At 34.7% G+C, this 26,659-nt stretch overlaps 1 protein-coding gene across 4 annotated transcripts in view; it reads right to left on the minus strand.

Moving 5' to 3' along the window:
* Positions 1 to 26,659, minus strand: part of pvrl2l (PVR cell adhesion molecule related 2 like) — a 334,672-nt gene that overhangs the window by 15,599 nt on the left and 292,414 nt on the right. The window lies entirely within an intron of this gene.

The raw sequence follows: 26,659 nt of genomic DNA on the forward strand, positions 1-26,659 counted from the left end.
AACTGATTAATTCAATAAAGTTACAGTAACATAAAAGCATTTGTTGCCATGATTTTTAGTATCTTTTCCGTTTAATAACACAGTAAAAAATAAATAAATAAATAAAAATAAAAAATCTGTAATTTCATGGTTTATTTCCGGAAGCGTGCCAGAAAAAAAAACCTGTAAAATAACGGCCGTAAATTACAGAAATTCACTGTTAGATAACAGAGGTTGAATTATAGAAATTTACCAGAAATTTAAATGTAAGTCAATTTCTGTAATTTATGTTCCTTTTTTTATAGTAAATTTCTGTAATTTATGGTCCTTTATTTTACAGTAAATTTCTGTAATTTAAGGTCCAATATTTTACTGTAAATCTCTGTAATTTAACGACCAATATTTTACAGTTTATTTCGGGCTTCTGGTAGAAATGTAAAAATTGTGCTGTTTCAACTCATTTTTAATAAGTAGTTTGAACTAGAAGCAAAAGTTAGATACTTTTTCCTAGGTCTTATTTATTATTAGATACCATTCTTTATGAATTCAATATGTACTAGTAGATATACTAAAACATACAAACTAGCACCTATTTAAGATATTTATTAGGTAGCCACAACATATTAGACACTAGTATCACAAGCATTTTCTTACTATTTTATATATAATTGGTTAATAAGTAGTTTATAATTGTTAGTAAGGTAGTAGTTGGGTTTAGGTTTTGTATATATACAATGTAATAATCACAAAGTTATATTTATACAAAAAAGCACGTAGTATACAATATATAATCAATATTTTCATACAAAGATTATTTTATAAAAGGTATTGTTTTTTAAATTCTAGTGCCATATGAATAACTCCCAGGAAATAAATGTAAAAAAAATATCACAACCAGATTACAAAAAATTGAGCCAAATTGAGTTTATATCGCAATGGCAGATTCCCATAAAAGCGATTTTTAAGACAATTTAATTTTATTAGTAGTATTAGTAGCACCAATAAAATATTTGAATATATATAAATGTAAAAAGATAACAAACAGTACATAAAGTTAAAATATAATAGAAAATTACAATAAACAAATAAAATAATCAATAAATACAAATAAAATATTGACCTTCAGTTTTAATCTAAATTGGTCTAATACTCTTAAATTTGTCTATTTCCTGTAGAGTTGATGTCTTTAAAACAATCTATGAATGGTTGCCAGATTTTAAAGAATTTGTCTTCTTTCTTTTTTTTAGGGAGATCTGATTTTTTCCTGTTTTAAATGCTTCAATGTATATATGTAGATACATATATTAAGGTTTAAAGATTGATTGGTAAAATGGCTTGCCATATCACTTCTTTGTCCAAATACATGAGAACAAAGGTGTATTTACGCTTTGAAAGCCACTGACTGCTGTTCCACATCTGTTTATATTTATTGAGACATAATCAGTCAGCACAGGACCGGTCCATCCTGTGCAAAGCTGTACTCAACCCTAGAGTTTGTTTAGCTAATTTGATTTTTCTTCCAACCATCAATAAGACTCTAAGAGCTCTCATCCTCAGTCAAGACATTTTGCTATGTGCATACATGCAGACTTTCTTCCAGAATAAATTCAGCATATTATGTCAGTGCATGGATGCAAGTAAGCGTTTACAGTGATTATATGTGGCCAGCTCTGCTCTGTGGTGTTTTTTTGAGCGGGTCACACAGATGTTGGTCAGCGCCACACGGATCATTTCGGCAGCACCGCTCGATCCTCTTTCGGAGCATTTGGTTTGCCCAAACAGCTTGTAACTACATAAAACAGGCTGTGTGACTATGAGGAAGGATTACTGTAATAGGTTTATGTCATTTGACATGCAGAGGCAGCGGATTTTAACATTTCAAAATAAATGCATATAACATCAAGTGCTCTTGTTCTTATCGCTCGCCAGCGGCGGCACATGTGCGCTCCCATGATTCATACATAGGCATTTTTGGGCTCGACTAACCACCTAAAATGCCAAGTGAGGATTTTAGGCCTCATGTGTATGTAGAATTTGAGTTTTGAGAATGATCAGATGTAGGGGGTCGTGTCAGGGGTTGTGTGATGGGCTGAACTGATTGGAGGATGTAGAGTGTGATTCTTCAAGAACTGAATTGAAATTGTCATAGCAAACATGAGCAACGCAAGGCAAAATTTAGGAATGTCTATATAATAAGAAGATTCAGAGTAACTCACACAACATGTTTTTAACTACAAAATTAAAATTTGTAAGTTTTAAATGAGAAACATTAAAGAACATGAAACAACAAAGAGCAAAAAAAAATTCATGAATGATGATGGACAGGACAATAGAACAGAATGGAGAGATGGATGGACAGAGATGCATAGACAGACAGATAGATCGATCGATCGATAGATAGATAGATAGATAGATAGATAGATAGATAGATGGTAAATAAAAAGAGATAACAGTTGGATGGATGGATGGATGGATGGATGGATGGATGGATGGATGGATGGATGGACGGATAGATGGATGGATTTATGGATGGATGGATGGATGAAAAAAGAAGGATAACAGATGGATGGATGGATGGATGGATGGATGGATGGATGGAAGGATGGATGGAAGGATGGATGGATGAAAAAAGAAGAATAAAGGATGGATGATGGATGGATGGTTGGGTGGATGGATGAAAAAAGAAAGATAACAGATGGATGGATGAATGGATGAATAGATGGATGGATTCATGCATGCATGGATGGATTGATGGATGGAAAACAGAAAGAGATAACAGTTGGATGAATGGATGGAAGAAAAACAAAGATGACAGATAGATGAATGGATGGATGGATCAAAAACAAAGAGATAACAGATAGATGGATTGATGGACGAAGAACAGAAAGTTAAAAGATGCATGATAGATGGAGAAACAAAAGATGGATGGATGAAAAACAGAAAGATCTAACAGATGAATGGATGGATTTATGAACAAAAAACAGAAAGAGTTAAAAGATGGATGGATGGATAAACAAATAAAAATGAATGCATGGACAAAGAAATAAAAGATGGATGGATAAAGAGATAAAAACTGTATGTATAGATAGATAGATAGATAGATAGATAGATAGATAGATAGATAGATAGATAGATAGATAGATAGATGGATGGATGGATGGATGGATGGATGGATGGATGGATGGATGGATGGATGGATGGATGGATGGATGGATGGATGGATGGATGGATGGATGGATGGATGGATGGAAAAGATGGCAAAAAGAAAGAGATGATGGATGGATAGATGGATAGATAGAAATGGTAAACAGAAATACAGAAAAACAATGGAAGAATGGATGGATGGAAGGATATAGTCATAAATAGAATGACAGACCAATAGAACAATAAAGCAAATCAAGACACCAATTTAAATTCCAACAGTTGAGTTGAAACCCCATATTTTGCAGCTCTTGGTGGAGATGTAGGTCAGATGACCACACAACACACACACACACACACACACACACACACAAACCACATTTGAGAAATAGCCAAAGCGGGAAGAGATATTTATCTGCGCTATTTCTCTCTCTCTCTCTCTCCTCAACACCAGTGCGATGTCCACCATTATTGCCCTGGCCCAGTAATCCAGTTTGAGAATTAATACACCACGGCTCCTTATCTTTCCCTCTGCAGTTAGACATTTAAAGCTGGAGTGATAAGGCTCTTTGTAGCGTGGCTCAGTTTGATGAGGTATTCACAGGCAGAGGCTTGCTAAGACTTGCTGCTGGGGTGGGTTTGCTAAAATTAGTAAACCCCACTGCTCTCAGAGCGACTGATGAGACAGAAGGAGAGAGGGAGAGGGAGAGAGAGAGAGAAAGAGAGAGACTGCCAAACACTTTTATTGAAACTTTGTCCATTGTCATGCCAATAAAAACCCTCCTGAAATGAAGGATGACAAGACAGGAGGAAATGAGAATGCAGTGCCAGCGTTGTCCACCAGGATCGCTGTTTCACACAATCTTCAAACACACGTCTGATCCGCACAATGGTGATCTTTCTGTGAATTGCAGCTTATTTCAGAGGCATCAGATTAACCCTGTTTCTGGTGATTGTCTAGAAACAGATGTGCTCATCACACACACGCGCACACACACTTGAATATGTAGTCACACATACAATTCTAATACAAAAGAGATTGTTGATGAAACTGGGCACTGGGCCAAAGTAATGCATGAAAGCTCGCACACTGAGAACTTGTAGGGGGTGAAAACAATATTGGACACTCTTTTATATAAAAAAACACATCAGTCTTTCAGCAGCAGCACTGAGGTGGAAAGATCATGAACATGAGAGAAAAAAAAGTCTTTATTTGATAAAAGCTGATAGCCACCCAGCAGGAGACCTTCAGCAATGATTTTTTACCGCTGAGGATATTAAACGAGAGCATTTGTTACTAGTGTTCTCCCGAGCGAGAGGGTTTGGCTGCATTTCAGTTCATCATATTCAGTTTAAAATCAAAACAAATGTGCCTAAACAATGAGGTATATGCACTCCCCGAGTAAAGTCTTGTCATCGATCGCAGTTGTAAGAGCAACAATTAATGACTTCTAGTTGATCACTGGGAAAACTGTCTGAAGGCTGAAGATTTTTCTGATCAATCATCTGTTGAACTGCATCCCAATCATCACACATACTGCAGAAGACCTACTGGAGCCCACATGGACCCAAAATTCTCACAGAAATCAGACAAGTTTGGTGAAGGAAAAATCATGGTTTGGGCTACATTCAGTAAGGGAGAGAACTGCACAGTGGATGGCAACATCAACAGCCTGAAGTATCAAGAAAGTTCTTGAAAGCAAAGAAGGTCAAGGTGCTCCAAAATTGGCCAGCCCAGTCACCAGATTTTTATTGAGCATGTCTGAGGTAAGATGAAGGAGGAGTTATTGAAGACGAATCCAAAGAATCTTGATGAACTCTGAGAGTCCTGAAAGGACACTTTCTTTGCTATTCCAGATGACTTTATTAATAAGTTATTTTTTTATTGGTTTCAATAACAGTTAACAATAGATTGCAGAAACTTGGAACATTAGAAAAAAAATTGAGATGTTGTTAAAATCCGCATAATACAATTTAAAGAATAAAAAAAGGAAGAAAAAGAAGAAGAAGAAAACAGAGACCAGAGGGAAAATTATAAAGGTTATACATAAAAATCAATTTTTTTCCTTTAAAAAAACTTTTGTTTTTTATGCCCACTAAAGACAAAATATATGACTTATAGTCAATTAAATAAATTGGCAGAATTGGATTTTTTTTTCAAAAATTTACACAAAAAAAACCTACCAATTATATTAACGAGATTAACAATGTATTCAATGCAAGATTTAGAGTTAAAATAAAAGAAAATTTTCAAAAGCATTTAAACAAATAAACAAAACATTTTTTTTTTGAGAGATAGATACATAGTTCCGTCCAAAACAATTTCACACAAGTACAAAAAACATGAGCAACGGTTTCTTTCAAATCACAAAAAGTACATTTGTTTTCAATATCTAGCATATATTTACTAAGTAAGCTATCAACGGGAAAACATCTATGTAATATTTTTATATTCAATTTCTTTTACTTTGTTAGTTAGCAAATATGTATGTGGAAGATTCCAAGTAACATCCCAATTTATGTTATATGTGGCCAGCCATTTAAAAGAAGAAATTAATACGTTAATAGGGTCATTGCAGAGATGTATGGATGCAGTCTTCCAAGCTCATGGGAGTCAGACACGATCGTCAGTCTTTTTCCACTCCAGCATGACTTCATATTTAATACTGTACATCATTTCTGTTAAGTGACAAGACTTTTGTCTAAGCAAAGTCAGACATTACTGTCCTAATAAGATAATAAGAAATCAAGGCATGATCATATATATTTTTTGGGTAAAATAATCGTTATCTAGAGGCCTTTGCCTTTCTTATAAGCCATTTTTGATACCAAAGGATCAACTAGAAGTCAAGTTATTATTTGTTGTTCCTAAAAACAGGATAGGCAACAAGACTTTTGTCATGTAGTATATATATATATATATATATATATATATATATATATATATATATATATATATATATATATATATATATATATATATATATATATTAAGGTCGTCCACTTTTATCTAAGAATGGCCACCGGTTTATTTTGCATTGTTTATTCTCAGTTGGTGGCTTCTTGTTCTCACATTAGCAGTGTATTTTCTTGGCTGAGGTAAATTTCCTTCAAAGCTGCTTATTTTGGGTTGTGGTTCGTGCTGTGCGGCTTGTTTGTTTGTCGAGTAGTGTCTTTCAACAAACGACAAGCAATTAAATTAAACAATGAGGGCAGGAAGGGAAAATGAAAAATCGTTGTGATTTTATCAGAATGAAGACTCTTGTCTGAGAAAAAAAAAAACAATCTAATAAAAAGTGCAACAAGCAAATGTCTGGCGGAACTAATAATCCTGAACTGAGCTTATGCTGCTGTGTTTATTTTGTTTGAGCACAGCCTCGAAACAATGTGCAATTAATTGGGAAATATAGACATTTATATTGCTATTTTATTATTTACTGGGCTGTCTTTTTATTTGAGTAAATTCAACAACTTGTTATAAAATGCAGAAGATAAGGAATTTAAAAAATTCCAGCAATTTGAATTTATAATATATAATATTTTAGAATATATTATATTTATAATATAATATTTTTCTTTTTTACTGCAATTTCTGGAATAATAATAATATATGTTTTTTTATTTATTACTGATTTTACTCATACTAAATATTACTAATATATATATATATATATATATATATATATATTTACATATATATATATATATATATATATATATATATATATATATATATGAGTAATATTTAGTATGAGTAAAATAATAATAATAAATAAAAAAATATTATCATTAAATTGCAGTAAAAAAGAAACATGTATTTTCTCTTTATCTTTTTATTTATAATTTGGCAATATTAATAGATTTTACAAGGAGGAGTAACATAAATAAACAAACAAATAAATAAATAAATAAATAAATATGAATAATGTATCATATATGTAAAATAATATATTTGCATATCAGAAAAAATAATGATCTAAAAAACAGGCGTTTCAAAAAAACATCCATTTAAATGTCATTAGATACATGACTTTGGGGGAAACGACTGCCTTTTTATTGAGAATAATTATGAGCTTGATCATGAGTCTCTCAACAAATGACATGAACTGAGGCAAACATCGAGAACCGCAGGAAACGACTGATCTCGAGTGACAGTTGCAGCTGCTGCAGTTATTTTCTTTGAGGAAAGCATCTAAAAACCTACAGTATACTTGTAATCAAATGTGAAGCGTTGAGGATAGTGGAAGAACTTCGGAAATCCTTGAGTGTATAATCCGTATTACAGTTTTATAAGAATGAGGACTAGCCAAAAAATTTTAAAATAAATAAATAACAGACTGCTGCCAGCAGACCACTGTTGAAACCGCTGCTCGTTCTGATGCTCTCGTGTCTGTTTGAGAGCAACTATTTAAAATCATTGAGTGCATCATGCAATTTTATTAGAATGAAGTCTGAGGGAAATAAACTAGACCGTGACCAGAAATAAACCTCAATTTCTTGCGAATACGTTATTTAAAGTGCAGGAATGTCAGAGAGGGGAAAGACAAACAAAGCAATGAAATGACTTAAAAGACAGACAAATCTGACTTCAAAGAACACTGTTAAAAATAGAGTTCTATAGGGGACAAAATGGCTTTTCACAGAGATGTCCCAAACAACCTGTAGTGGACAAGTTCTTCAAAGAACCATTTTTAATGGTTTAAGGAACTTTATCATCATTTAAAGAAACTTCCTCAGTTGTAAAGATCTTTTGTAGAATAAAAAAGTGTCCATGGTTGTTAAGGGATCTTTACAGAACCATCAATACCAACGCTTTATCATGGCAATTTGTAAATTTTTGAATTAGTGGCTATTTCGTATGAATTCGTAAAATGTCATTCATACGTGATTTGCTCATCCCTCAATGATGGCTGGGTTTAGGGGTGGGCTTTGGTGCCACGCCTCCTTTGGGAAATCTTACATTTTCACATGACTAAACTTGAACGAATACGTATGCGTAAACGTAAAATAGTTACATTTCCTCACGATATAAGGCTGTGAATACTAATAAAAAAATGTGACTTTTAAAAGTGAACACAATAACACCAACCATTGGAAATACTTACAGTACTTTAGCATACATTTTTGTAAAAAAAGTAAAATGCGACGCTCCAAGGATGCCTTGCTGAGTGAACCTACACTTTTGCGAACCTTAAATACGTTACAGTACTTATGCTGTGTTCACACCAGACGAGGAATGCACGGATAAATTGCGCTATTTGCCATACTAGCCGTTTGAGTTTACTTGCTTCATTCACGTGTCAAACCCTGGTTCATTCGCGCATTAAATTTACTTCAGAACAGACACAGATTTGTGTGATGTACAGGGCTTTTGTCTGCCTGGTGACTCTAGCTTCATTGCTTAATGGCTAACATGGATTTTATTAAGAAAATAACAGTGTTTATGTGCTTTATGAAGGCTGAAAAACAGCATCAATATGTTTAGGGCCGTGTCTGAGTTCACTAGATCCTTTCAGAGGTGCATCCAGCTCTGTGAGCTCATAAACTCCTCTAAAAACTTAATCCACAAGAGCAAGCTCCTGATTGGTTACCGCGGCGTGAATGTCCGCTTCAGTTCAGATTTTTGAACTTGAGTAATTCGTGGAAAATGCGTGTTAAGCGCGTCAAATGCGCAAATCACTCACTTCGCACCACGCCATTTACGCATAACGCGTCGTTCACGCAATTTGCGTCATTCGCGATGCACCATTTACGCGAATCGCGCCGCAGGATGTCTATTCGCGCATATGCACTGACTTAACATGTAAATCACTCATGCTTGACGCTTCTTCCGCGTCTGGTGTGAACACAGCATTGGGGTACATTTTATTTACACATAAAAGACTATAAAATACACAAGACATGTATAGTGTTCGTATGTATAGTATAGTACTCAGATAGTTTTGAATGGGGAAAAGTGTAATGGTCAATATGGCTAATGAAGCCACGCCTTCCGGTACAGGAGTCAATCATCAATTGCTATACACTAGTGATTCACTGGGGACGGGGCTCGTATCAAATGTGAGTTTCTGCAGATTTTTGGGTGATTTGAACATTTAGAAATGAAACTAAAGGGACAGTTGTTGTTTAATGTTATTGTTAATTCCTAAAACGAAATTTAATTATAAGTTTGACAAGCAATTTTGGAGAATTTGATGCTTCCCCATTCAAACAGAATGCCCAGGCATACAATGTACGAGAGGCCTTTCAAAGGTGGCCACCAATTGAAATGACTTTCCTTAAAGGGAATTTGACCTAGGGTACATTTAAAATGCACATACATGAGAAGGCAGGGCTTGTTGTACCGATCTCCGACAGAACCAATGAGCTAAACTCAACCAATAGTGTTTCAGAAACAAATATAAGAAAGAAAAGTGCACTGCGACTACAAAGTTTACCTTGATTTTACATTGCTTTTATCTTTTTTGTGAGACCCGAGCTCTCCTCACAAAATAGTACAAGGTGAGCTACTGAGCAAACTGACCACGTCAGAAAAGTTGTCTAACTAAAGATAGTTGAGGCAAACATATTCCATTACAACTCATAGACATCGTTAAGTTGTTTTGCAGTAATTATCTGGTGTTGTGCAAGGAACTTAATAAAAATAAACCTTTATTGATTGATAATATATTCCTGTAAATATCATTGGTGTGAAAAGGAACAAAATTTGCTGGCTTGAAACTGCCTCAAAGTGTTCATTTTACCTAGAAAATGCAGTCAAATGTATGTTTAAGTCAGCTGAGCTTCACAAAAATGCAGGCTAAAGCACACCTTTCAAATGGAGCCTGTGTTGAATGAATGAGACATGCAATTTATAAAAGAACAAGAAAACAATCGAACGCAATCAGGCAAAATTGGTATTCCTCATCCAAAAACCTCCGAAACTTTAAACACGTTTCCGCTGATTTTCCCCTTTTCCTCGCTGTTACTCAAGGCCACCGAGCTCTGCTTGTGTAGGAGGAAATTAAAACACACACACAAGTGTAAGAGGTGGGTGGACGTTTTGGAGCGACTGACAAAAGACTCATTGTTGAAATAATAATAATTATCAGCAGCAGCTTGACTTCTGATTCATCCCATTATCGCCCATATTCTTTCAGCATTCCACCACTATACTTAGCCGCCAGACTTAGAAAGAGAGAGGGAATCAGAGGGAGAGCGACGGAGAAAGCCTGTGCTGCGCTGAGCTGCCCTTAAAAGCTTTATAAAGATCATGATAATTGAGACGTGCACTCTGAAATCTGGCCACATGCAGAAAAACAGCCCTACTCAGTCCACTGCGGCCACTTCTTAATGCCGCAAAGAGGATTACATGCACACACACACACACACACACACAGAGTATTTTTGTTAACCCCTGTCTGGTGACCTCCTAGATTCCCGCATTTAGCTCACCTACTCTATATACACAAATCCAATTTACATACTAGCTTGTGATTTGCTCGTGCTCCCAGAGATAATGTTTTGATTGGCTATGTTGATTTGCTTACGGCGATGTTTATAGGCATACTTCTTTGAGAAAAATATTCACAGGTTTTTATTCATTCATTCTCCTTCGGCTTAGTCTCTATTTCAGAGGTCGCCACAGCGGAATGAACCACCAAATACTACAGCATATGTTTTATGCAGCGAAAGCTTTTACAGATGCAACCCAGTATTGGGAAACACCCACACACGGGGAAACCCATGCAAACATGGGGAGAACATGCAATCTCCACACAGAAATGCCAACTGGCCCAGTTGGGACTCAAATCAGCAACCATCTGGCTGTGAGGCGACAGTGCTAACCACTGAGTCACTGTGCTGCCCCTTGTTCAGAGTTATTTTTGCCAATATTTTGTTGTTTCAGCAGTTTAAATTTCTGTTTCTTTTAATCAATGACAATTAAATCCCCAGTTTAATCCAAACCTTCAATCTCTCCACTTCGAAAGGTTGTTTCAGACTAACTGGCCTCAGTCATGAACAGAAAACAGACTACTAAAAGTAAAATTCCCGTTAACTAAATTTTTTATTATTTTTTTTTTTATTGGAAGAATATGTACAATTACAGAATGTTTGCAAATATATAAAAAAGATCCTCCACATTTTACTTATGCAAAAAAAAAAAAAAAAAAAATTTAAAAGAGATTAAAACAAAAAATTTCCTTCTATAATTATTAGGTACAAGTGATTATATTACAACTACATGTCCGTATGTATATATACACACACATACACATATATACACACACACATACACACGTACATACAAATTTTCCCCTTGGTCTACTAACACAATTTACAGAGTCTACATATGAATATGTAAACCATTATCTGAATTGACAGAGGAAAAAACTTATCATTACAGAAGGAAAAAACGAACAAAATATATACGCACTCAAACAAAATAGATCACAGTATGCAAACGAAAATAATACCCTATAATACCACCCCATCCCCCCCCCCCCCCCCGTCAGTTTCCGTCTGTAGTGCACACCCTTAAGAAAGATTACTGAAAATGGGAGCTGCCATATGATTTAACAATATCCCCATCAAACAACTGTTCCATTTCTCCCTTCCAAGTACCTTATGAAAGGTTCCCATATTTTAAAAAAATTAGGCTTTTTATTCTGTAAATGGTACTGTATTCTTTCTAAATGGAGTGTGTTTGTGAGTTCACTGAGCCATAATTTGAAAGAGGGAGGAAGTTTATTTTTCCAGAATGTCAGAATAAGTTTTTTGGCTGTTAAAAGGCCATAAGAAATTATTTGTTGCTGAGACTTGGACAATCCAAGCTCGTGCTTTGAAACCCCAAACACAATTAAAAATTCATCTGGATCAATAGTTTGCCCTGTGATTTCAGAAAAAAACTTTAAATATTTTGCACCAAAAGTCCTGTAAGCTAGAACATAAGGCATAACTATGAAGCAGCGATGCGTCAGATATTTTGCATTTGTCACATTTTGGAGAGACACCCGTTAACTAAATTTTGAAGATTAACTTTAGATTTCCCCAAGAGGTAGTTCATCCAAAAATACAAAAATTCTGTTATTACTCATCATCATGTCATTCCAAACCATTTGAGACCTCCGTTCATCTTTGGAAAACAACTTAAGATATTTTAGATGATATCCTGGAGCTCTCTAATCCTCCATAGACAGTAACAGTCCCAAGATGTCCAATAAAGGAGCCAGAAACATACCATGTGACTTCAGTGGTTCGACTGTAATCACATGAAGCTCCGAGAACACTTTTGTGTAGCAAAAAACTGTAAAAACAACCAAAAAAATTTTCATCAAATTAGGGTGCACGTTTATTATGGGCTTGTAGTAAAAGCGCACCCTGATAACTTGATATGGAAGGGAAGTTTTAGGCAAACAAAGTCGCATTTACAGTTATTCTTGAACAAACTTTTTTTTCTAGCTTTGTATGATTACAGTTGAACCACTGAAGTCACATGGAATGTTTTGACAATGTTTTTGGTTCCTTTTCTAAACTTTAAACATATGGGGACCATTGCTGTATATAGAGTGTCAGAGAGCACAGGGGGCTTTTCTCTGTTTATTCATGACTATTTTCATTTGTATAATGTTATTGTTAGTAGTAGTATTTATTATCTGCATATTTATATTTGTTTTAACAAAACAAGTTTAGATATGTTCCCCTGTCAAGTTTTGAAGACTATATGAGGGATAAGGATGGGAGGGATGAGTTATTCATTTGCTGGAGAATAGAACTGAATTTAGAAATCGTTTTGAAACAAATCTTTGCACTTAACAAACAAAATTAAATATGTAGGCAAATGGATGTCTTCAGTGGAGTGAGTTTCCACTGTTTCCTTACTCCATGAAAGTAAAGGAGTGAAGTAAAGAGTAAAAGTAAAGTAAAGAGAAAGTAAAGAGGCCAAATAGAGGAGGGTTGTTCTTTATCCTCATGCAGATGGTCTGTTTAACTGTTTTCTTGCTAGTGAAGCATTGCGTTTTTCAACTTACAAAGTCCGCCAAGTCAATAGCAAATGCGTAGTAAAAGTGCACCCTGATAACTTGACACAGAAGAGAACATTTAGCAAATGTTGTATTTAGAGTTATTCTGGAACACAAACATGTTTTTGTTAACTTCATATTACTACAGTTGAACCACTGAAGTCAAATGGAATGTTTTGACAATGATTTTGGTTCCTTTTCTAGACTTTAAACATCTGGGGACCATTGCTGTCTATAGAGCATGAGAGAGCTCCAGGATTTCATCTAAAATATCTTAATTTGAGTTCTGATGAGTGATGGTCACAGGGGATTGGAACGATTTGAGGGTGAGTAATTATTAGCAGAATTTTTATTTTTAGGTGAACTAATTTGGTAATATTAACTGCTTTGACAAATGTGTCTTTTTTTTTATTGTGCCTGCCTTTAAGGTGCGTTATTGTGTTAAGAATTATAGCAGTGCAGAACTTACAAACTTCAGTTCTGTCATCATTGTCACCAAACGAGAGTTTTTCTTAGCACACAGCAAAAATCTGATGCATTTTTCTCCCTTTACCAATTAACGTCTCACAAAAACAGTATGTTTTCCTTGCCTCACGTCCCCGTGGCAGGGGTTTTCAGTATCTGTTCGATTGGGAGGGATACGGTCTGGAGGAGAGAAGTTGGGTGGCGGCCCACAACATATTGGACCGTTCCCTGATCGAGGACTTCGAGGAAAAGTAAAATTTTCCAGATTTGTTGATAGTTGATATATATAAAGTTGAAGTCATAAATATTAGCCCTCCTGAATTATTACCTCCCCCTATATTTCCCTCCCAATTTCAGTTTTATCAACACATTTCTAAACATAAAAATTTTAATTACTCATTTCAAATAACTGATTTATTTTATCTTTGCCATGATGACAGTAAATAATAGTTGACTAGATTTTCAAGATTGTAGTATTCAGCTTAAAGTGACATTTAAAGGCTTAAGTTTAAAGGCTTAAATTAGGCAGCGCATTGTATAAAAATAGTTTGTTCTGTAGACATATATATATATATATATATATATATATATATATATATATATATATTGCTTAAGAGGGCTAATAATTTGACCTTAAAATGTTTTTTTTTATTTTTTTATGAAAACTGCTTTTATTCTAGCCGAAATAAAACAAATAAGACATTCTCCAGAAGAAAAAAAAATATTATAGAAAATACTGTGAAAACTACTGTTTATAAAAAAACTTGTAATTATAATGTCTGCACTTCTAAGGAGTTTAATGCAGCTGAATAAAGATATTTTACAGTTCAAGTTTGCGGCTTCAAAAATCTAATTCCGTTCAAACCTGTACATGAAATGACAGACATCCTCTGTTCATAATTAATATTGTTGTTTGGAAACCTAATCCCGTCCTTTACATTTCCAACACTCATCCTCTCTCGCTCTCTCACTGACAGCAAATCAAGAAACAGCCTCTTCCGAGGAGCAGCGAATTTTGCAGAAAAACAACGTTTGTACAGTTCGCTCCATATTTGATCCATCTGCCAGCCCTACTCAACGGATTAAAGGCACGTCTATCATGTGGCGTCTCTGCAAAACTCCCTCGGTCGCTCTTTCTCTTCCTCACACTCATAAGTGCATTTCTTTTCTTTTCACATAAAACAGTAAGATTGATTCTTTTTCCCATAAAAGCCTGGGCGAAGTGAACCAAATGAATGAAGGGGGAAAAAACTTGGTGTTTCAGGGACAGGAGAGAACAATTGCGAGCTAAAGTCAGTTTGATGCCAGCCAATCGCTCAAAATTGCTGTCATTGAGTCTGAATGAAAAGCATGTGGTAAAGGAACCAGTTCAAACGTGCTCGTTCAAAATTCATTGTGGCCAAAAAATATGTTTGGTCTCACAAGGACACATTTGTGCGAGGTTTTGGAAGACCAGAACACAATAGCCTGCTCATTCTGATATGACAGCCCCAAGCAAGTCAGGGATTTTCAAAAAGAAATGGGCTCTTAATGTAAAAATTAAGTCAAATTTTCTAAATGAAGCAAGTATATTACACCAAGCATGCTTAAGTTTATGGCTTCAGTACTTTGGGGTGAAAAAAGTGTCAGAACAGCTTTAGCTCAGTAAGTTGGAAGGAAATGTCTTCTGTCACAATCGGCTCTATCATACACCCGGCGCAAAAAGGTGCAAGATATGTATGGCGTGATTTGTTGCTATTTTCAGACCAGCACAACAGTAATTTTCATGTTTTGTGCCACAATTTTTAAATAGCAAATTCATTTGCACCACTTTGTTGACTCATGTGTTGCTGGTCTGAAAAAGAGGTGTGTTAAGGTGCATTGTTGGGCTGTTGCTATTTTGAGTAACTGAAATAGACTGCACCATTTAAGGTAGACTAAAGTCCAGTGCAGGTCCAAACGCTTACACTTTGCTTTTACACACAGGATGAACAGAAACACACAAATTTCTTTACATATGAAAAACAATAAAGGATTAAAATTTGACAAAAAATATTACATTCTACATAAACATAAAAACCGCAGCCTCTATGCCTTCTTCATCTCAGGGGGCTTTTTATTAGTTTTTTCATGACAATTTGCAATTTTTATTAGTAGTAGTATTTATTATATGCATATTTATATTTGTTTAATAAAAACAAGTTTAGATTTGTCCACCTGTCAGGTTTTGGAGACTATATAAGGGATAAGAATTGGACGTGTGTTATTTAAAGTAACAAATCTTTTCATTATTATTGTTCATTTATTCATTTGCTGGAAATCAGAACTGAATTTAGAAATTGTTTTGAAATGAATCTTTGCGCTTAACAAACCAGATTAAATATAAAGGCTAATGGATGTCTTCAGTGGAGGGAGTTTCCACCGTTTCCTTATCCACGAAAGTAAAGGAGTAAAGAGTAAAAGTAAAGAAAAAGAAAAGAGGCCGAATGGAGGAGACTCGTGCTTCATACTCGCGCTGTAGATGGTCTGTTTACCTGTTTTCTCGCTAGTAAAGAATTTAGATTTTCTTTTTACGAAGTCCACGATGTCAATAAAAAATACACCAAGACGTGTCTGACTCTTAAAAGGATTTTGACACGCCCTTAATTCTTTTCACTTTGCGCCTGGATTGTTACAATAGAGTCCATTAGAGTCCATAGAGACTTTAATTGACTTTGTTTTAAGTTTTTTTTTTTACAATGTACATTGACATATAAAATTGATTAAATATTTACTTTTAGTGGCATTATATAGTCTAAATTATCCCTATTACAGTATAAATAGTACAATATTCATATTTTGGAGTGTAAACTACAAGAAACGCAGATTTTTTATGCTTGCAAACTAAACATTTATTTATTACTTGGTAAATTGTAATATTTATACAGTATATGCTTTTGAATTGCACTGTGGAACTCTTCTCTGACAGCTGGTTTTGAAAATTTAACTCTAAAGTTTAACAAAGTGACTTTTATCAACACTTTTAGTGTCACTTTTTGAAGAAATATACTGTATAATTAATTATATTGATTATAAAATATAATAATAATAATAATAATAAAAGAAGTAATACACAAAGATAAATCCATAAAATAATGATAAATGTACTTGAAGCTCATTACACGGTTTTTGAACAGTACTTTTATGATTAAATATTTCGTTTTCATTATCACTTAAAATTTCCATCATAGTATACAAACACTAAAAACCCTTAGGTTCGTCATCGTTATATTGTACTCAACTGTATTAAAATTGATCTCCATTCACATTTGAGATTAATTCACAGTAAAAATTACTAATTTAATCTGTAAAACTTGTTATAGAAGTTGTTAAAGGAGTTTGGCCAGAGCAGAAAGCCTTATTTCTCTTGAGGTTTTTGTCCTTCACTTTCGTCAATTGGTGAAGTTTTGCTCCTAGCCACTGCCGCCACTGGCTTGCTTTGTTTGGACTCATGGAGCTGCGCATCGATGGGTTTGCTTTTCAGTGTTTGGACTTTCAGCAGTGAAAATTAAACCACACTGAACTGAACTAAACTGAACTTCAACTCTGAAAACTGGACTGACACAGTTTCAATTTGCCAGACCTTCTACGTTAAGCTGCTTTGACACAATCTACATTGTAAAAGCGCTATAGAAATAATCATGAATCGAACTTAATTAAAAGAGTAATCAAGTATGTTTCACAAGATGACACTACTTCCGTCTTTAAAAAGGCTTACAGTTTTCACATTTGGCTCAGTGTTATCTGACCTTGGACTTTAGTAGTAATTAATATAAATGTGCATAAATATGAGTGAAAATGTGTTTGTAGGTAAATTCCACACCAGGTTTTCCTTCAGTCTGACTTTACATTCTTTCATATGAAAATAAACAGCACTTTCTTTCATTCCAAGGAGATTTGGGCATATTTGAGCATCTTTGGCATCAGAAAGAGATAACCTCAGGTGTCGGTCATAGAGAATGGTTCATCTTAAAGTCTCTTCAGATTGATTTAACATGATATTGTGTCTTGCTTTGTCTTGTGTGTGTGGGTGTGTGTGTGTGTATCTCAGCAGTGGGACTCACGGAAGGTGTCTTACCTCCCTGATGGAGTGGTTACCTGGATACTGCATGCATAAATAATTGGTCTTGAGACAAGTGAGTAAGTGTGTGTGTGTGTTTGTCTGCCCGGGCTCATGTGGAGTTGCAAAACACCTGCGTGGCTGGCAGCAAAACAGTCTCTCTTTTTCCTTTTTTTTCCCCATGAATTAATAAAACAAACCATCCTTGACTCGCACTAAGGTTCTCCTCTAATATCTGATGGACTCTCTGCTGAAGAAGCCAGAGCTACTTTATAGTATTATTTAAGCAATTTTGTATGTTTTTATTTACTTTTTGGCACGGTGGATTGCATAGCTGAACAGATAAAAGATCTTGATCTCCTTTCAAACACCCACAAGACACTATATTGAAGCTGGAAAGTACAGCTTGTTGAGACAAACTTTTAGTTTAGCTTGAGAAAGCCTTTGAATGTCTGAGTTTTGTATGCTGTACATTTAAACTTACAGTAAAGTGGAAAGAGAATGAATTGTTTTGTTAGAGTGTTTAGCATGTTTCTAGCTGCATTTCTAACATGTTTTCTAAATCAAGATTAACATTTTAGAACATTTCTAGCAATAATTAGCATGTTGCTAGTACATTTCAAACATTTACGGTGTTTTTCATGTTTTAAAACTATGCTAGCATGAATTAGCATGATGCTAGCATGTTTTTTTTAAAATGCTTTAACACATAACAGTAAGTTTCAACATGTGGTTGACATTTTAGCACATTTCTTGCAATACATGTTGCTAGTACAATCCTAACATATGACTGATCTTATCACTTTGCAAAACCATGTTAATATGAATTAGCATGATGCTAGCATGTTTTTCTATCATACTTTAACACAACATGTTTCTAACAAGTTTTAGAATGTGCTAAACAGAAATACTTAGCATGTTGCTAGTATATTTTTAACATATGATTAACATTTAACATGTTTCTTGCATTTAAAACCTATGCTAGTATAAATTAGCATAAAGATAACCTGTTTTTTAACAATATTAACAAATTTGCTAACACAAAATTATATATCAACCATGTTTCTTGCATCATCATGTTGCTAGCATGTTTACCAGCATGTTGCTAGCAGGTTTTAGCATATTTAAAGCATGAATTGGTAACATGTTCAACACAGAGCTTAAATAAATTAGCATTTATTTGCTTCAGAACACACAGTACCATTACTTCTACAAAGGATTCAGCTACTTGAATATATTTAGTGATCAAAATAGACTAAAGCAACAACTGAAAGTAACTGAAAGTATAGCTTTAAATAAAAATTGTATTGTTACACTATTAGGCATTGCAAATTTTAATAGGTAATTGTTAAAATTATTTGTCACTGATTCATTTGTTCACGTCAATTGATTCAAGTCCTTATGAGCGAGTCACTGAATCATTCATTTCAAGTTTTCTGGCTCTTTTCCCTCATTAAAATAATTAAGTTTTTACATTTTACATGCTCAAACGTTTTAATTAAAAAGTCATTTTCTCCAATTCGGCTGCAAACAATCCACACACTGACATATTAGGCCTTCGTATGGTTGCTTTTTAATTATTTTTCATACTCCGAGTACATTTCATTTTACGTTTATTATGAGCAGGGATCCCTTATTCAAACAGAAGCAATAGAAATTCATTTTACACCCAAGCGGCATAAGTTGCATCACTGTTTTGACTTTCATTTCATACATTTCATACCAATTAAAAAAGCAAAAATGATATGCTAAAGCAAACACTTTAATGTTAATAAATAACCAAATTCAACTGGATGCCCCAATTCAACTCAATTAAAAACTCAATTTTAAAATCATATTATTTCATCTAAATATATTATATAAACACCAAAATCTATACCACAAAAAAAGTCTAGTGTACATCGCAACTGAAGCAGATCTGACTGTGTCTGTTCTGTGATGCTACACACAAGCTGAACATGTAAGATACAACCAGCAGCCACCCTGAGAGCAGCAGACACACGTTATCATCACAAGTGTTGAGAAAGCGTCAAAACAAGTTGTTCAGGGCCTTGAGGTTGTTTTCTGTATTGACAGTATGAGAGTACAGTGCTGTCTGGAGTAAGTGCTGTGTGTGTGTGTGTGTGGGTTTGTCTCTGACTTTCACATCGCTCTAAACTAATCTGCTCTGATCTGGCCCCGCTTTTCAACTGTCTGTGCTTTACAGCAAATGACAGCGAGATGTCTGTCCGTCTGACTCTGTGTGAGGACTGTACATGTCTTAACTCCAGATCAAATCAAATATTCACCTTTGCTTCATAATGAATGGAAAAACATTGAAAATGTTATGATTCATTTAAAGCCACTATTGGGTTTCCTAAAGAAGGTTGTTTGGGTTATTTTTGCATCCTTGAAATTTTTCAGCTTTTATTCATATTTTGAATGTATTTATTCATATTTTGAAGTTATTTAATTTTTAAATTGAGATTATTCATTAAAGAAATGAGTAATTGTGTTGTGTTGTATCAATTTTACTTACTTTTTTTACTTATTTTACTTTACTTATTATACTAAGATATAAAGATCATTCATTCATTCATTCATTCATTTTCTTGTCGGCTTAGTCCCTTTATTAATCCGGGTTCACCACAGCGGAATGAACCGCCAACTTATCCAGCAAGTTTTTACGCAGCGGATGCCCTTCCGGCCGCAACCCATCTCTGGGAAACATCCACACACACACACACACACACACACTACGGACAATTTAGCCCAATTCACCTGTACCGCATGTCTTTGGACTGTGGGGGAAACCGGAGCACCCGGAGGAAACCCCCGCGAAGGCAGGGAGAACATGCAAACTCCACACAGAAACGCCAACTGAGCCGAGGTTCGAACCAGCGACCCAGCGACCTTCTTGCTGTAAGGCAACAGCACTACCTACTGCGCCACTGCCTCGCCAAGATATAATGTAATAAAAATAATAATAATATAACAATCTAAATATTATATTTATAAATATTATTATACATACCTTTATCTAATTCAAGTTATCATTTGTTATTATATTTTAGCTAACATTTTATGATGTGGATTTAGTTTTGGTCTAATACAGTATAATTACCCTGGATTATATTAGATTACTATTGTTAGCATCGCTGGCGGTAAGCAAGTTGCAAGCATGTTTCTATCATGCATTAGCATATGTCTAATGATTTAGCATGTAGCTAACACATTCCTAGCATATTCCAACACATAGCTAACATGTTTTACCATGTTGGTGGATTGTTTCTAATAATATTTTAGCATGCTGACATGAAATAGCAAGTTCATAATAACACATGGCTAGCAATGTGCTATCATGTTATATTTTTACCATGTGGCTAACATGTTTATAATACACATAAATAATATCTATCTGTGGCCTAAAATGACTGATTTTGTGACAGCTTTTCTTAAAACGTACAGCATTATTTGCTACAAGTTTTGTGTTTAAATGTAATAATACACACGGATATTTGTAGAATTGTCTTTTTTGTTTCGAATAATTCATGATTTAATGAATCACAGACTCACTCAAAAAACAGTTGTTGTCATCACCTACTGGCATAACCATGTAACATACAGAAAAAGTCACACAAAAAAGTACAAAGAAAAAAATAAATATATATATAAAACAGTAAATAATATTTTACAAAATATTTTTCAAGACACTTCTATACACTTCTTAACTAGGTTAATTAGATTAACTACGCAAGCTAGGGTAATTGGGCAAGTTATTATATAATGATGGTTTGTTAGACTATCAAAAAAATTGCTTAAAGGGGCTAATCATTTGTTTAATAAGTGTTTAAAAAATTATAACTGCATTTATTCTAGCCAAAATTAAACAAATTAGACTTTCGTGAGAAGAAAAATTATGACATACTGTGAAAATTTCATATATATATATATATATATATATATATATATATATATATATATATATATATATATATATATATATATATATATATATACATACGCCAGTAGGTGGCAACAAATGTCTGTTGAGTGAGTCTAGATTCAGTCATAGCTGATTCGATTGAAATGAGTTATTCTTTTGTAAACAATTCAGTGAGCTAAAAAAAAGAAAAATGGCACAAAAAATAAACGTATGCAGCTTCATTTTGTAAAAAGCATGAACAATATATTGGAAACCAGTTCAATTTCTTTACCTCTACCGTCCAGCTCGGCTCTCAACTTTATAAGATGGCTTTCTGCTGTGTATCAAGTCTCTTTCTGTCTGACTCAAATTTTTTCTCAAAATGTATGCCATTATTTGCTTCAATTCTTGTTTAGCTGTGCATACAAAACATTTCCCCATTTATTGTTTTGTGATCTCAAGAATCATGAAATGACTGTTTAACATGGTGGAGGTACAGGCTGAGGCCAAAGAGGTCACCCCCTGTGGACGGCCCTGCATCCTGGGATTACTAACAACCACAGAGAGTCAGGACCTCAGTTTAATATCTCATCTGAAAGACGGCGCTCACTGAGCAGTATGGAGTCCCCATCAATATACTGGGGCATTAGGACCCACACAGACCACAGGGTGAGCGCCCCCTGCTGGTCTCACTACCACTACTGCAGCAACCTAGCTTTTAAAATGCACCATGTAAGACCACAGCTTAACTCAAAAGTCATTTGTTGCCACCTACTGGCTTAACCATGTAACAAAGAAAGTGCCACTAAAAAAATAAAACGTATGCAGCTTCATTTTGTAAAAAGCATGAACAATATATTGGATACAAATGCATTTTTTTATCTCTACCGTCCAGCTCAGCTCTCAACTTTATAAGACGGCCTTCTGCTGCGTGTCAAGTCTCTCTCTGTCAGACTCTCTCCAGAAGAACAATCTGCTCAGTGTCAGTGTGTTTCAGTCTCTTTCCCTGTGAGTGTCAGTGCAGCACAGCAGGGTCTCAGCGCTCTTCATTTCACTCCATCACTCATTCTCTAACAGACATATATATCCGGCCTTCGCTCCGCAATATCCTTGAAATCCCTCCATTCTTCATACCTCAACATATGCTGCCCTTATATGTACAGCATGCTGTGGATACGCTCGGTATATTTTATCATATATGATGAGTTATTTTGACCCCTGCGCTCTCGTCGAACACCTCGCGTCGATTGTAGTGTATTATGCACAACCCTTCTCGATATGGGCACACCTCGCGCATCACTACGCTATTTTATTCCTAACTACCGGAATTCAGAAGTCAAGAACACACCCGGGGTCGACAATCTGTGCGAAAATGACTGTTTTCTGTACTCTCAAGTATTCATGAGATGCTCCATTCCGCCCTTCTTATCACATCTTGCTCTTCATTTGCACTTTTCCATATACTGTAGCACTCAGCCAATACACCACTTTCTACTGTAGAGTGCTGGAGTGGTTTACAATCTATCTGGTGTTCTATACTTTTTAGCATCATTTTAATGCCTATTTCAGAGGTTTTGTTGCTTAAAAGGCCAAAAGAGATCACATTCTATCTGGATTATGTAATATGATAACTTTTTATCAGATTACATTTACTTTTCTATTGATACCATGATTACTTAAAGATCCTATGAAATTAAAATTAAGTTATTAGTAGATGTTAGTATCAGTATTGTTAGTTTTAAGGATATCTACAAGCTAGTGTGCTATAAAATTTGCGATTAGAAGATATAAAACGGAAATAACCATGTAAAGCTTGTAGTTTGTCACTTTCTATGTTTTTTTCACGTCACCTCATACTTTAGTTTCTCATCAAACCTTGGCCAATCAAATGCTCTCTAGTATCTGACATGCCCCGCCCCCTTCAAGATGCTTCTTATTTGCTTTTTATTTGATGCGCTTGAGCTCGACCACTCTTACTGGCAGAATTGATAAAAGCAAAATGCAATTGGCTGTTTTTTTAAAAAGGGGAGGAGCAACACTATGCCCCACCTCCTCTTGGTGGTTCGGTTAAGATCACAACAAATATCGAAAACAAAATGCACATTTCAAAGTACTTCATAGGACCTTTAATAATCACAAAATGGAAGTAAATCATTCTCATTTGAATGATTTTTACATATCATTAAAAAAAATCTATTCTAAAATAAAAAATAGATTATTCCCAACAGGCAAAGGATGTCAACATGATGTCTAAATAACGTGTTACCCAATAGTTGTGGGACATTGCAGCGCCAGGTTGATGCCAATGTTCAACGTCCAACCTAAAATCAACCAAATATCAACGTCTATTGATGTTACATTGTGTCGACGTTACTACTTTGACGTCTATCAGAATAAATGTCAGTATTTGACTTCAATATAATGTTGGTTTGAGATTTATTTCAAACAAATATCAACATCATTTGATTCTTTATTGGTTGTCAAAATAATCTTATCCTTCGACGCTGGCTAGACATTGAATTTTGTTCATCTGACGTCACAATCTAAATCTAACCTAATAATACCATCTTATGATGCTGTGTGATTGCTGGGTTGTTTGGTCAAGCTCCATAACAAACATTTTCATTATGCACATTTTCATCTTTGTTTTATTTAAAATGTAACATTTTTAAAGATTTAGTTGATTGTTAACTTTTCAAGAATGTAATAAATTTTTTAAAAGAGTTCACGTTATTGATATAAAAGCTCTTTGTGTTTTTAATATTTTCTTATAATATACTTTTTAGATTATTTATTAAACAGAATAGTCAGGCAGGCAATGGCTGACAGGAGCATACAGGTAATCCAAAGAATAGTCAGACTAACAGGCGAATGATCTAGACAGGTGGCAAAACAACATAATACAATAACCAAAGCAAAGTCAAAAAGAAACACGAAAGACAGGACATGGAAAGACTTAGAAATGCTCACTTTCATTTTACAAGACTCAGCAAAGTGTGTGTGTGAGTGAGATGCATTTATAGTCCTGGTAATCCATCATGAGCTTCCAGCTGTGTGTGTGTAATCGGGGCAATCAGGAACTGGTGTGTGAGTGCAAAAACTTCTGGGAGTAGTAGTTCATATAGTGGCAGATCTGTAATACTCCAGTGATCAGCAAATGCTAGATCGCTGGTGATCGTGATGATGGTACATGCTCATACTACCCATAAAACATTATTAACTGATTATATGTGTAATGTAATAGATGATCTGATCATGTAGTTTGCATTCAGTAATGGATTACAAAGCCAAATTCAAAGAATAAAAGACTGATGATTCATTTAAACCAAACTCTGCTGATATTATTCGGTTAATGTGGTCCTTTTAAATGATAATAAGTAAAACACAGGCAACTTTCATTGAAGTCAAAGATCACACATCCAATCTGACTTAATGAATTATACAATTGAGACATGGTTCAAAATATAACAATATCAAATATCAATAAAATCAGCGTCCTGAGGCAACACGGTTTGAAAGTCACCGGTAATCAGTTAATTGACTTTCGCAAGTGCGCGGGCATACAGATGTGCTAATGCGCACTGTCTAAAAGCCGCACAAATTTAAATTTGATTTCACGGCTCTTTAATATATCTCCCCACCTCAGCTCTGCTTCATTTCTTGTTCCATTCAACCTATTCTTTTGGACTTGTCATCTAAGATAAGGAAACAAAAGCAACGCTGCCACCCATCAAGCGGTCTCCGAGCCAAACATGCGCACGGTTGAAATGGTGCACCAAAACAAATGGCATAGCTTGATTGTTTTAATGTGCTTAAACTCCCACAGCACAGGCCGTGCCATGTTTTTCAATCTTTTTCTATTCTCCTCTCATTTTCTTTCCCTCTCTCTGTGGAGCTCAGCTGCACATAATAAATTCATCTGCTTTCAGGATCTGGATCTGCTACAGAATCACAGCCGAATGAAAGCTAAACAAAATGGTTGCCCGTCTCTTGTTCTTGTTTTCTCTCTACATCCATAAAATCTGAGAAAAATAAAGGGTGTTTTCCATGTTTCTCTTTTCAAGAATGATTTTTGGGTCATTCCATTAACTGGGTGCATTACGACAGGCTCCGCACAGCAGTAGCAGCACGCTCCTGCCAGCAGTCTGTTTATACGGCTGTTGTATTTCTCTACGGCGTGTTTATGCTAGGTCAAAGGAACCTGCTTTAGCAGTGTTTATATTTCCGAAATGCATTAGTGTAGTGTTCGGTAAATCATCTGTGTGGTGTTAAGCATCGGTAATGGCTGCTGTGTTATTATGGTAAGTCAGAGGAACAGAGAAAAGACACAAAAAACACGGAAAAGCAAGAATATACATACAAAAATCTAATCAGTCTATTAAATGGCGGCACCTCATTGAATTAAGACATTTGAGTCGTATCAATGTCATATTCATAGGTTCAAACTGAGCATCAGAATGGGGAAGTAAGGTGTTTTAAGTCACTCTGAATGTGTTATTGATATGAGTATTTCTGAAATTACTCATCTACTGTGATTTTCATGCACAACTAAGGTTCACAAAAAATGATACACTGTTAAAATATCTGTTAATTAACAGTTTTCGTATTTTGTGATTCACAAGTAATTTTTGTTTATTTATGGTTGTGAATTGCATTATAGGATGTTGATTTCTGCTCTGCCAACTTTTGATGTTGAAAATTCAACTCTACAGATGAAGAAATGACTTTTATCGACATTTTAGTAGTTTGAAATAATATAATGTATAAGAAATAATATATAGAGAAACAACAGAAAATGTACTGACAGTACATAAAGTTTTTGTAGCGTAATATACAACACCAACACCAACACGGACAATTTATCACTTTAAACTATTAAGTTATTAAATAATTAAATTAAACTAACTATTAAAGATTTTCATTAAAGTCACTTTTTTGAAATTTTCGAAGTTGTTGGAAGAAAGCTCAAGGTCCCATTATTAAATTCAATAGCATAAATAAAAGGGTAAAAATACAAAACATATGGAAAAATGCTAATTTATGGTAATTTTTTTTTCAGTGTAGACATAAACACATCATTAAACAAAACAC

This window comes from Danio rerio, chromosome 19 (assembly GCF_052040795.2).
Source record: "Danio rerio strain M-AB ecotype USA chromosome 19, GRCz13ab, whole genome shotgun sequence".
Classification (NCBI taxonomy): domain Eukaryota; kingdom Metazoa; phylum Chordata; class Actinopteri; order Cypriniformes; family Danionidae; genus Danio; species Danio rerio.